This window comes from Denticeps clupeoides, chromosome 4 (genome assembly GCF_900700375.1).
Source record: "Denticeps clupeoides chromosome 4, fDenClu1.1, whole genome shotgun sequence".
NCBI classification, from domain to species: domain Eukaryota; kingdom Metazoa; phylum Chordata; class Actinopteri; order Clupeiformes; family Denticipitidae; genus Denticeps; species Denticeps clupeoides.
The window spans coordinates 30,172,561-30,185,462 of NC_041710.1; the positions used below are offsets into that span (position 1 = coordinate 30,172,561).

The following is a 12,902-nucleotide window of genomic DNA, read 5'->3' on the forward strand; positions in this document are numbered from 1 at the left end:
CACTCCTACATACGGACCCATGGAGATGAAAGTTGACTTCACGACACATCCCTCAACCTGTAGAGTTCTTCAAGTTCCTGGGCACCACCATTTCCCACAACCTAAATTGAGAGACCAACATCTTTTCCATCCTCAACTGAAGCTTAAATCGGTGTTCCCCTGCCCTCCATCCAGGACCTGTCCCTCTCAAGAACCACACACTTTGCAGACGACCTAGAAGCCCATAGACTAGGACCAGCCGACACAGGAATAGTTTCTTTCCCCTCGCTGTCACCCTCCTGAACACCTGTACTGTCACACTGTTACACTGCTAATAACCTACAGCATTGCAACTGCACTTGTATTATTTCTGTGATCGTTGTATTTTCTGTATATAAGATATTAGACTGTGTTGTAAAATGTCATTTATAGGGTTGTGTTTTAGGGACACCATCGAACGGAATGACATTCCTTGAATGTTTCTCGCCCACATAGTTGGCCAATAAACACAATAACTAATATGAAGTTTTCAGTTCACCTAGTGTACATTGTGTGATGAGAGGAAACTCCAGAAAAACAAATCTGCAGCCAGGATTCGAACTCATGACTTTGTATGTAAGAGGCCTCTCATCCTAACCACTGCACTGTTTCTTTAAATCTTGATGTAATATTAGCATTCATGCCCAAAACTCGCTAGTGTCTATAACTCTGGCACAAATGTGCATTTGAAGCAAACTACTGAAGACACACAGATCGGGTGGCATCACTCTTCTATTGTATTCACCTCCTCACAATACTATCGCCGCCTCCCTTAATTGCCACTCTGCCTGTTGACCCTGAGAAGGAGAAGCCAAGGAGAACCCGCCGCTAAGGATGGAACTCGGCAGCGGAGAGATGAGTCCTAGCTAGCAATTTCCACGTCTGTAATGCTCCGCGCAACGCCGGCTTCTGATGGGCCAACCTGTCATTTCCCCTAGATTTGATTTGCACATTCTGCCCTCCCTCCACCCCGATGATTACCATCCACCGGCGTTCTTGTTTACATGCCATGGGTTCTGCACCACTGTTCAGTTGTTTCGGCAGCCACAGTGTAGACGCCCCACTCATCAGCGGCATCAGACACTCTGACGTTGCATGGCGCTGGAGGTCTGGCCGTCTTTGTCTCTTTAGCCAACAAGCAAGTACAAATTCAGCGTTATTATACCACATTTGATGGAAATAAAACCACAGCGCTTCTCTGCTTCAGGTCTGAATCTCAGATATCCATATCCTAAGATATCTTTACTGTTTTTGTACCAGATGTACCAAAGACATTCCTTCTTTCTTGATTTCTTTCTCAGCGGCACATTCATGGGCTTGTTGTTGTGTAATGTTGTGTGCTGGTTGCCTGGAATCGGGGGATTCGCGTTTGGACTCTTATGGGGTCATAAAATGGAAGAGGAAGCGCCTTTATTGAAGAGCCGTGTTAGAAGAGAGAGTGCTGCAGATATGTCTTTCCGTAATGAAGTGTTTGAGTGTACAAATGAAAGCATGCATACTTTCCACATGTATCAAAGTACTTCCAAAGAACAAGATGTCTGACTTGTAAAGCCGCCGGCTTATAATTTCTTCTCTTCTGTCAAGTTGGCTGCCTCCATCTGGCTGTTTTAAATGTCTTGTGGGAGCCAGGTCTGGTTTTGTGGTATGGTGGTCGCTGGTGAACTGAAGTTATTTCTGCGCAAACATGATCAACAGTCAATGCTTAAGGGTTTGGTTTGGTTAAAATGTATGTATTTAAACTCTGCTGTCCCCCTGGAGACACTCAGGGTTAATTGTTTTGCTCAGTGACACAATGGTAGTAAGTGGGGTTACCCACCCACCCACCCTCAAAAATCCTGCATCTCAAATGATTACCTGTGACCAATCAAAAATATAGAGAGAAATGTCTAATGTGTATGTGTGTGTGTGTCTGTGCTTGACAAAATATATTTATGAAATACTACATTTTGGATTTGAACATTTTAAATGGTTATCTTTTATAAAAGCTACATTCATTGCATATAAAGTGAGATATTGATTTTTAGAAGTTTGGAAGTTTCAAAGAAACAAACATATACACTTTTCCTCATAATTATATAACACAATTTAGTTTTTTTTTTAAAAAAAGGAGTAGGCAGAAGTTTAAACTTATTTTGCCCTACCTCTTCATTGGGTTGAAAGGTTGAATTACAAAAACTTAAGGACCTGTTTTGTGATTCTGTTTTTCTGAAGTCATCAGTAATGCTTTATAACCAAGCCTAACATGTATGTCATTTTACACACGTATTAACAAAGTGTGGGAGCGTGTTGTGTGCTGTGTTATACTGTGACAACAGTCTGGGCAAGTCTAAGCTTTTCAGTACACAGTTTACTTGCGCTGTCATCTGCCTCTGCTGGAAAAGGCAACTTTCAAATCTTGTGCTCCAAAGCATTTCAACATGTTCAACCGAGCTAAACTTTTCATAAGCTGGAGCCTCGGGGTCTGCATAATTATTCATAAACAGGCCTAACTCAGCTTAAATCAGTGCTGTGGTTCCCAAATGCAAGAGGCAAGAAAACTCATAACAGCATTAAAACCACATGCCATTAGAATACTAATCAAAGCATGGATTCCTGTAGGCCTGAAGGTGCCTTGTGGAATCTACCATTAGCTGCTGGAACTTTCAGTCCCAAAATCTGGGCTTCTACTTCCCACATCAAGAAAGTTCACATTTTGAACTCTAAATGATCTAAAAGAGAACCTGGTCCAGCTCTTAGCCTTGCAAGAAACTGGAGGAACTTTTGGTAGTGGATGTGGATCTGTCTTTAGCCCCAGAACCCGTCGCTAAAGATTGTGTGTCCTGACAATTTCGTCTCTGCATCATCTGTCTGAAAATGGATATCTGTTCTAAGCACATTAACAAATCTACCGAGGTACTGATGTTGCTGTGATTGGTGAATCGAAGGTTCTGTTTTTGTATATCACCTTCATCTATATCAAAGAAGTTGACACGAAACGATGAAAACATCTACAATTCCGTTTTACATATTATTCTAACTGCATCACTACTGTGTTATGGTATAACAGCATTTTTCTGTAGCTTACCACTTATTTTCACTTTTGCCCGTATACTTCATGGTATACAGACAGTGTCATACATGTAGTGCACTGAATAGACAATGTTACACTATGGTCCCAGCGAGGGTCAGAGAGGGAGAATAATGAATCAAATCAAATCTCATTTATTGTCACATCAAATGACACTTCTCATGCAGCAGTGGTGTGACATCAGACAATAAACATATTTTTGTGTAAATAAATAAATTGTATGTGCATATGTAGAACAATTAACAGTAAACCTATGTACAGAAATATAAAAACACATTTTTAGTTTAACTAACTATATTGTGCAAATAGGTATGAGAAAGCAGTTCGGTGGTGGTTAATATGAATTCAAAACCAGAAATACCAGTTAAATAAATCGTTATAAATGATAAATAATTTGAAATGAATATTAAAAAAATATTAAAAATGAATAAATAATATTAAAACCACACACATAGTCTGAATGATTTAACTATCAATAGTACTTCATTTTTCCTGCTTGCTTTTGGGGTGAATTTCTCAACATGACAACATGACTAACATATGCATTCTCAAACATGGACTAAGAAGCTCAATTTTTTAATGTATGGAAGCCAATCTAGGTGGGATTTGACTCCAGCTGCCTGCATAAAGCAATTAACACCCTTGACATTTGTGAAGAAACGTTTTCAACAGACATCTGCAATTTGTCAGAAATCAAACGATTGCTGCCTACAGGTTTGCCAAACGAGACTTCCTTTGTGTATTTATTGTAAAGGTCTGCAAGGTCTGTAAGCCATTTAGAAAAACTGCCGTTGGAGACAGTTAACGCTTCATTGTTATACATCCAGAAAAGGAAAAAAAGACTTCGGTTGCATTTCATCCAGCCATTGCAGCGTCAAGTACAGAGGATAAAAAAGATTTGAAGAGACTGGAGATGTTTTTGACAAGCTCAGGTCAGGCAGATCCCACAAGACAACTGCTCGTGAGGACCGTGTGTTGTCTCGAAAATCCAAGGCCCATTTCCCACAGCAGCAGAGCTCCACGAGACCTGGACACCTGTAGTCCCTGTGTCAACCAGAACAGTTTGTCGGATTCTGTCTCGAAATGGCCTCCATGGTGGAGTCAGTGCCCAGAAGGCAGCACTAAAAAAAAGACAATTGAAAAACCATGTGGCATTTGCCAAGACTGCTGAAAGGATGGACGCTGGAAAAGTGGCAGAAGGTGGATTTTTCAGATGAGCCTTCTGTTGAATTACACCACAGTTGCCGCAAAAACACATATATCAGCAGGCCTCGCCCCTTCCCGATTCCCTACACCCATTGTCCCTCCTGCACCAGTGTTCCGGGTTGGGTCTTGTTGGTCCATCGAGTTGGTCCACTGAGTTTGTGAAACTCGGGGGTCTTGGTGTGTGCGTTAACACTAGAAGTCCCAGAAAGGGGCCATTTGGCCCTATTCGCCTAGCTCTACCAGAGAGGGGCCATTTGGCCCGGTTGTTTTTACCTAATATCCTTAATCACATGTGAACGGTTGTCTTTGTTCTGCAAAAGGCCATCAGTTCATAGATAGACATGTCCCAATCTGCTTCCCTCTTGCAGCCATGCTCAACCGTACATTTTCTTATAGTGTGAAGGATGTCCCAACTCATCAAAAACAAGAAGCTCTGCGAGCGATTTTTGACAGTTCTTCTGACTTCTTCTGTTGACTCTCCATCACAGCCCGCAACCTTGGCATAACAATAGACAACCAACTCTCCTTCTCGACTCACATCAACAACCTTTCCCGCTCATGTAGATTCCTTCTCTACAATATCAGACGAATCCGCCCTTATCTGTTAACCGGGCCACCCAGATACTGGTTCAGTCCTTAGTAATCTCACGACAGGACTACTGTAACCCCCTTCTAGCTGGTCTACCTCTATGTACCATCCAACCTCTACAACTCATACAAAATGCAGCAGCACGACTGATCTTCAACCTTCCCAAATTCTCCCAGACCACCCCTCTGCTACGTTCCCTCCACTGGCTCCCAGTAGCTGCACGCATCAGGTTCAAAATACTGATGCTGGCCTACAAAGCCAAACATGGAGTAGCACCATCCTACCTCACAGCCCTTATTACACCTCGCACTGCACCTCGTATACTCCGAGCCTCCAGTACTGCTTGCCTGGTCCCTCCATCTCTGAAGGTAAAAGGAAAACATTCATCTAGACTCTTCTTCGTCTTGGCCCCTCGGTGGTGGAATAAACTTCCCCTCGAGGTCAGAGCAGCTCAGTCACTGAGCACCTTCAAACGACAGCTCAAGACCTTCCTCTTTAAAGAATATTTAGATTAACTTGTAACTTTTCTTATTGTCGAACTTGTGTACAGAATCTACAACTGAGGGAATAAAAAGGTTGTATTCATAGTTGGGGTCCTAGTGAACCAGAATTGATCTCTTCATCAATGGTAACTTGAAAGCACGTTGTAAGTCACTCTGGATGAGCATGTTGTAAGTTGCTCTGGATAAGGGCGTCTGCCAAATGCCGTAAATGTAAATGTATATGTCTCAAGTTGGCTGTGAGGGAGCGGCCTCCCTACTTCTTCTTCAACCCACACTGTGCCATCTTTTGCTGTCTCATACATGGAGTCTTTCTGTGTGGGCTGTGTCTCCAGCCAACCCTTCTTCGGAGTGGTGTAATGTGCTGTGGAGTGTCCCTGTGACAGTGAGCCGTCCCTTTCCCCTGATCCCTTGTCCTGTAATTCAATGAAGCCTTTTGTATTCCACCTGTGCCTGGGTTCGACCCTTCCTTGGTGTCGTGACAATAACAAGTAGTTCTTGAAAATATGAAAATGCAAAAACATACAAGAGAAGCAGCCTGCTGTCTGCTGCTGAGGTGGAGTGTGTGGTCTGTACTTGATTGTGTCGAGCATTTTCAGTTCTGCTTGCGTCTGAGGATCAATTTCACTTCTGATTTTTATAGTGAAGTGTTTACTCATGCTGGGCTCTCTGTATAATCACGCACACTTGGCTCATAGTTGGAGTTTTGGTCCTCCTCAGTTCATCTGAAGTTTCACAGTTACAGAGTTCAGCTGGGGTTTTCAGAGGAGCCTGAAATGAGAAGTTTTCAGTGTGGAAGGTGTAGAGGACTCTCTAGGCTTATGAGCTTTACTGTTGGTGCATCATTAGTGAGCTTTCTGTATGAACGTGTGTCTGCTGTGAATGTCTATGTGTTGAGAGCTTGATTGTGCATGCTTTGAGGACGGTTTCAATCAGCCACGAATTAATCCATTCGACAATGGAAATGTTTTGAAATGATTTATTACGTGCAGGAGATGTTGCATAATTCACACGTTGGTGGATATATACTGAATGTATGCACTTTTTTTTCAACTTTTTGCTGAGGTTAGATGAAAGTTCCCTATCTCTGCATGTTCCGGTGGGACTGTTGGGTTCAGGGTTGCTGAAGTGTTCAGCTGATGCGTGCGCAGTGCTCTTAATCTGCCCTCAGCGCGGCATCCTGCTCTGATCCGGGCCAAACCTGGCTTGCGCTTTCACGCCTCGGGCCTTCGCGTTCCTCCTCCTAATTACCTGGGGTGCTGAGAAAGAATAAAACATGCGGGGATTCTCCAAAAAAAAAAGGAAATGCCCAAGAAGCAACAGTGCTGCAGGGATTAGAACTTCATTAAAAATTGACAAGTTGGAAAAAGGTACAAGGACTGGGGAAGGGAGACGGCATATTTAGTTTTGCCAAAGGTCAAACCCACAGTTTGTGCTTTTAACATGCTTAGCCACGGCTGTACTTGCTGAATTAATTTATTTTATTACTGCTAATGTGATAACTTTATGATGAGGTATCTGTGGTGGAAAGGGAATGGACTGAGGGTGTCTTTCCCATTCTTGAGGGCATTTCCGAAATCATCATTAGGTCTTCTCGTGTGCTATTGGGCATTTCACTCTGTAATCAGAGCTCTGAGTGACTCAGTGGGACTTGAGCCCACATCTCCAGCGGTGTCCACTGTGCTCGGGGCTTGTAAGATGGAGGGAGGCTGGTAATCAGCTAAGGGGGAATCCTACATGCTTAGCTGACTCACAGGCACACGCCACCGACTCCTCGCAGCCAGACGCTGTAATTGAATCCCTGGTGAGCGCTGAGCCCTTGTTAGCACTCCAGTGACAGCAGAAGGTTCCCTGTGGAGCCCAGCCATAGCAGTGAACCCTGAGGCCCACGTCCCCGACCACCCCTCTCTGTCCAGCTGTCTGTCTTGGTCCTCTGATGCCCAGCAATGAACACTTTCAAGAAGGTGGTGCTATGAGAGACAGAACACTAACTCTCTCTCGCTCCTTCTCTCTCGGTCTGTCTCTCTTACAATCTAAATTAAAGGTGAAATTGCTTTAATTACAAAAAGAATATTTTAAAATGCTTAAAACCAAAGACATCTTTTTGTGAGATTATTTAACATTAATACGAGTGATTTGGCCATTCTGCTTTGATGTTCAGAGAGCATCTCAGATGGTCGGATCTGGAATTTGTCTCCTTATGATGTCATAAGGGGAAAGTTTACCTCCTGTTTCTCATGCTTTGTCCGCCCAGATAATTTGCCACCTCTCCCCTAAAACATTATCTCCACCGACCATCATGGCTTCCAAACGGGCGAAGCATTGCAATTGTTGCAGCGATTGGATGTGAAAATGAGCACAAATGTATTTTTTTAGTTCCATTACATGAGACTCATGATACACTGAAGAACGAGTGGGTTAATACATTTTTTTGGGGAAAAACCCCAACACGACTTACTGTTTGTGCCAAAAAGGAAGTGTTGCTGATGTCATTTCTGTGAATGCCCGCTCACTTCTATAACCTGCTCATGTCCTCATTTGCATTTAAAACTGCAGGCACCAAATAGCACGTCCTGGGGAAATCTCATTGTGGGACTAGCCAAAAGGGGCCTAAATTCTGCACCATGACTGAATTTCAGATATAGTGGGGATTCATTGAAAGGTGTTAATTGATAATAGGGGACCTATAACATCAACAGTTCTATGCAAAACCATCCAATGTAGCCCAAAAAAGAATGAGCTGGAGAAAGAGAGCATTGTGCAAATGAGGGTTCCGCTCCGGAGACAGCAGGAGGAAGCGGATAAAATTAACTAGCAGTTACCAGAAGCAAAGATGGACCTCGTGGAGTTGCTGGCAGACATAGAGGTGGTGAGAAGAGGAGAAGAGCCACAGGAGAGGGAATCAGAAACCCCATAGATGGCATAATCTGTGATGCTGCAGAAGCTACAGCACTGGAGAGCAAAAAAAAGCAGAAAAAAGAGGCCACATAACAAAATGAGAAGCAGCCACATTTCAGTTTTTCACATTTAGCTAAATTTTTTAAACTGCAGGCAATGTGACACATTAATGAATGTTCAGTCCTTGACAAAAGTCTTGTCGCTGTCGTGTACAAATTGACCTCAAGTGCCGCTGAAATATATTTCTAATCAAGATTTTGTTACAAGAAATGGCAAATTTAATCTAAATGACTCATTTTGTTTTATTTTTAACAACTTTTGTAATAATGTTTCAGTACAAAACCAAACTGTCAGAAAGTATTCTAATATTCAAAGCTTGCAAAGACATAAGTGTTGTCACCTTGTCATATGAGCGGCACTTGTGACTAATAATGGATCAATTAGGTGTCAGGTGTGTATAAAAAGAAGCCCAGCACACTACAGCTTCACATCAACTGCAACTAGATTCACCCTGAGACTAAAGTGTTGATTATAAAGAGGCTGAAGACCAGATCCACTGCTGATGTGGGAGACACCTTCAATTTATCTCAACGTCAAGTACAGAGGATAAAAAAAAGATTTGAAGAAACTGGAGACGTTTTTGACAAGCCCAGGTCAGGCAGACCTCGCAAGACAACTGCTTGTGAGGACCGTGTGTTGGTTCAAAAATCCAAGGTCAGCCCATTTTTCACTGCAGCAGAGCTCCACGAGACCTGGTCACCTGAAGTCCCTGTGTCAACCAGAACAGTTTGTCAGATTCTGTCTCGAAATGGCCTCCATGGTCGAGTCAGTGCCCAGAATCGCTAAAAGCATTTCACTGCATATCATACTGTGTATGACTATGTATGTGACAAATAAAATTGTAATTTAAATTTGAATTTACATCCAGTATGGGGGTGTGCGAGAGATCTGCAGGGTGGAAGGCAACATCAATAGTCTGAAATGCCAAGAAATCTTAGCTACCTTTTATATTCCCAACCGTAAAAGAGGCCAAATTCTGCAGCAGGATGGTGCTCCATCACATACTTCCATCTACACATCAAAGTTCCTCAAGGCGAAGAAGATCAAGATGCTCCAGCATTAACATCATTGAGCATGTGTGGAGTAAGATGAAAGAGGAAGCATAGAAGACAAAACCAAAGAATATTGATGTACTCTGGGAGGCATGCAAGACTGCTTTCTTTGCTGTTCCTGATGACTTCATCAATAAATTGTATGAATTTGGATCTCACAGCACCACTACCTAATTTGCTGACATATTTTTGTATTTGCAGTAAATTTGTTCATTTTCTGTATAAGCGACAAAACTTTTGTCTTGCCAAAATTTTTATTAAATGACAAATCTTTTTTCAGTGAAACTAATTCATTTCAATGCATTAAACATAATTTGGTCAGGTTTTAGCTTCTCATATGAGCTATTTCTAACACCAATTGATTAATTAAAATGCAGGTGTTTCTACAAAATAGATAAGCAACAAGACTTTTGTCAGGGACTGTACATTAGGGGTGGGTCAATATATTAGGTCCTGTTTGATATGCTATGTAGTAATTGACTAAATTGTGAAAATCATAATGTAATTGTTATTGTAAAACAGACAGCCTCTACTTCGCTTTCGAGGTTTGATCCTCTGCCCCGTCAAAATCAAAATCAAATTGAAATCAAATTATATTCAAATTCATAAAATTTCATTTTTCCCAGAGCAGCAATCTGTGGACATGAGTTGAAAGACCAAACGATTTTTGGATTAATTTGGGGTGACTGCGTTTTCTCTTTTTTTGTGATTGGCAAAAAAAAACTTTTACCTTAGAAAATGGAATGTACGTCTGCCACCAGTACTGTTAGCTGAGAGCTGCTGATAGGAAGGTTGTGCAGGAGACCAGATGGAAGGGAAGTAAGACCAGGTGCATTGGAGGGGGTTTCAAATGATTCTACTTTGGGGTAAATGGCAGGAGAAATAGGGGTAGGTGTTATTGTGAAGGAAGAGCGTGATAAGTGTGTCAGGCAGAGTTTAAAGTTGGAAATTGAAGGGGTGGTGATGAATGTTATTTCCCACACAGGTGGGGTGTTGGGTGAGAAAAAGTTCTTGAAATGAGATGGCTGAAGTAGTACAGTGTGTACCCAAGGAGAGAGAGTAGTGATTGGAGCAGACTTCAATGGACATGTTGGTGAAGGGAACAATGATGATAAGTAAATGTCACACATTTTAGTTTCCACTGGTTAGTTATATGCATGTACGTGAGACAGATAACCATTTTGCTAAAGCAAGGAGGAAATAGATAATGCCATGTGTGGTTGTACAAATGGTAATGGAGTCGGATATGCTGATACCGCAGCTGTGCCAATAAAGACGATCCTAATTTTTCTGCTGTAAGATGCAAGTAGTTCATTCTTATCAAAATTCATTAGTATCAAAATAATAACCACGTCAAGAGCTAGACAGAAAGCATAGGATGATGGATGAGTCTGGAAATCGAGAGGAGGAGAACAGTGAAGATTAATGGTGGAGTTTGAAGAAGAAAAACTGCAAGGTTGGGTTCAGAGAGGAGGTAGGTTGCCAGACAACTACAGCAGACGTTCTGAGGAAGCCAACTATAAAGGTGCTTGGTGTGACACCTGGACAGAAGAAAGAGGTCAAGGAAACCTGGTGGTCAAATGATAAAGTACAGAAGAGTATTCAGAAGAAGAGGCTTGCAAAGAAGAAGTGATATAGTCTTAGAGCTTAAACTAATAGACAGGAGTACGAGGAGATGATCCGTCAGGCAAAGCTCAGGCGTTTTATTGGACACAAAGGAGGGAGACTAAACCTAGGGACAGAGCAGGGAAATATGTGCGGCAAACTATGGTAATAAAGGACAACTGTGGAAATGTTCTCACAAGAAGGGAGAGTGTGTTGAGCAAAGTGAAGTTTGAAGGTCTGATGAATGAAGAAAACAAGTTGCCACTGAATTGCCGGTGAACAAAGCACCGTCCCCACACACTGTTTTTAACCAGATTGAGCATTGTGAGAGGATGCCGGATTACAAGAATACCGAGGTACCGTTTTGGGAGAATAAGGGTGATATGCAGTGAAAAAAGTTGATCAACCACAGCATGAAGTTATGTGAAGCAAGGTTTAAAAAAGCGGTGATGATCAGCAATGAGTAGCAGTGTGTTTTCATGGAAAGAAGTTGAAGTTGACAGGGGACACAGGCAGTGCAAGAATAACATTTAACAACAACTCACACACCATATAGAGGGGTATGAATTGTGTGTCCGATATGGAGGGAAGAGAGGCTAGATGATCTTCTCAGCTGTCCTCACTATCCGCTGTAAGGTCTTGCAGTTCGATGCAGTTACCAAAACAGACAGTGATTCAGCTGGTTAGAATGCTCTGAATAATACCTCCATAGAAGGTGGTGAGGATGGGTAGTGGGAGATGGGCTTTGCTCAGTCTCAGGAAGTAGAGTTGCCGGGCTTTCTTGGTTGTTGAGCTGGTGTTGAGATTCCAGAGGTTCTCCTCTAGATGAGACACACAAGATCCATCAATGTTCAGTGGGAAGTGGTCCCTCCATTGTCTTCTGAAGCCAACAATCATCTCTTTTGTTTTGTCCACATTCAGAAACAGATAGTTGACCTCACACCAGTCTGTCAGTCGCTGGACCTCCTCTCTGTACACTGGCTCATCGTTCTTGCTGATGAGACCCACCACGTCATGTCATCGGCGAACTTGACTGTAGTTGGAGCTGTGCACCACTGCAGCAGGGTGAACAGCATTGGACTGAGCACAGAGCCCTGAGGAGCTCAAGTGCTCAGTGTGGTGGTGCTGGAGATGCTGATCCCAGACAGACTGAGGCCTCTCACTCAGGAAGTCCAAGATCCAGTTGCAGAGGGAGGTGTTCAGGTCTAGCAGGCTCAGCTTCTCGACCATGTTGACCATCTCGACCACGTCCTCTACTACAGATGCAATGATTGCTCTCAGGGTGTCAATTGAGCCCTGGACCGTACTGCAGAGGCCATGTTTCGCCAGGGCGATCACGATGCCCAATGGCCTTGATCCTGCACCTGGGGTCCCCACTATGTTGGGCCGTTCAGGGTGGTCCACCGGGTCTCCCTCCCCTGTACCACATTTTCCATGTCTCCCTCCTTCCCCCGTTTGCCCACCTCCTCCTCGCCTCGGAGGTTACATGACACTCATGTATTACGTTATCTGAATGTTTCACTTCAAAATCACAACTAAAGTTTGTTATTTGAATAAGAATATGACCCATCTTAGCATTATTATTCATATGCTTTAGTTTGTGTCAGTTACACACAATACGAAGAAAAGAGAGAAGGAGCCCCGTAATTAGCGGAGGCAAAACGCAGTCACTCAACAAGCTTGGCACATTTCCATGTACAGACATTCGTTTTGTTGCATCAAGTTTGGGACATTATGACACACCAGGCGTGGGTCAATATTCACGTCCAGAGCAGACGTACATCTCTCGCAGCTCTCAGAGCGAGCTAGTCGCTCACCTTTTTAATGAGTCATGGGATGTAAGCTGCCCAAATGCTATCGATCAGTTCATCTGACAGGTCCACGTCAGGCTCACATGCTCAATTGAG

General features: G+C 43.0%; 1 protein-coding gene across 2 annotated transcripts in view; it reads left to right on the top strand.

The window, feature by feature from the left end:
• The window catches only part of gpc5c (glypican 5c), a 121,337-nt gene that overhangs the window by 71,648 nt on the left and 36,787 nt on the right, over nt 1–12,902 (top strand). The window lies entirely within an intron of this gene.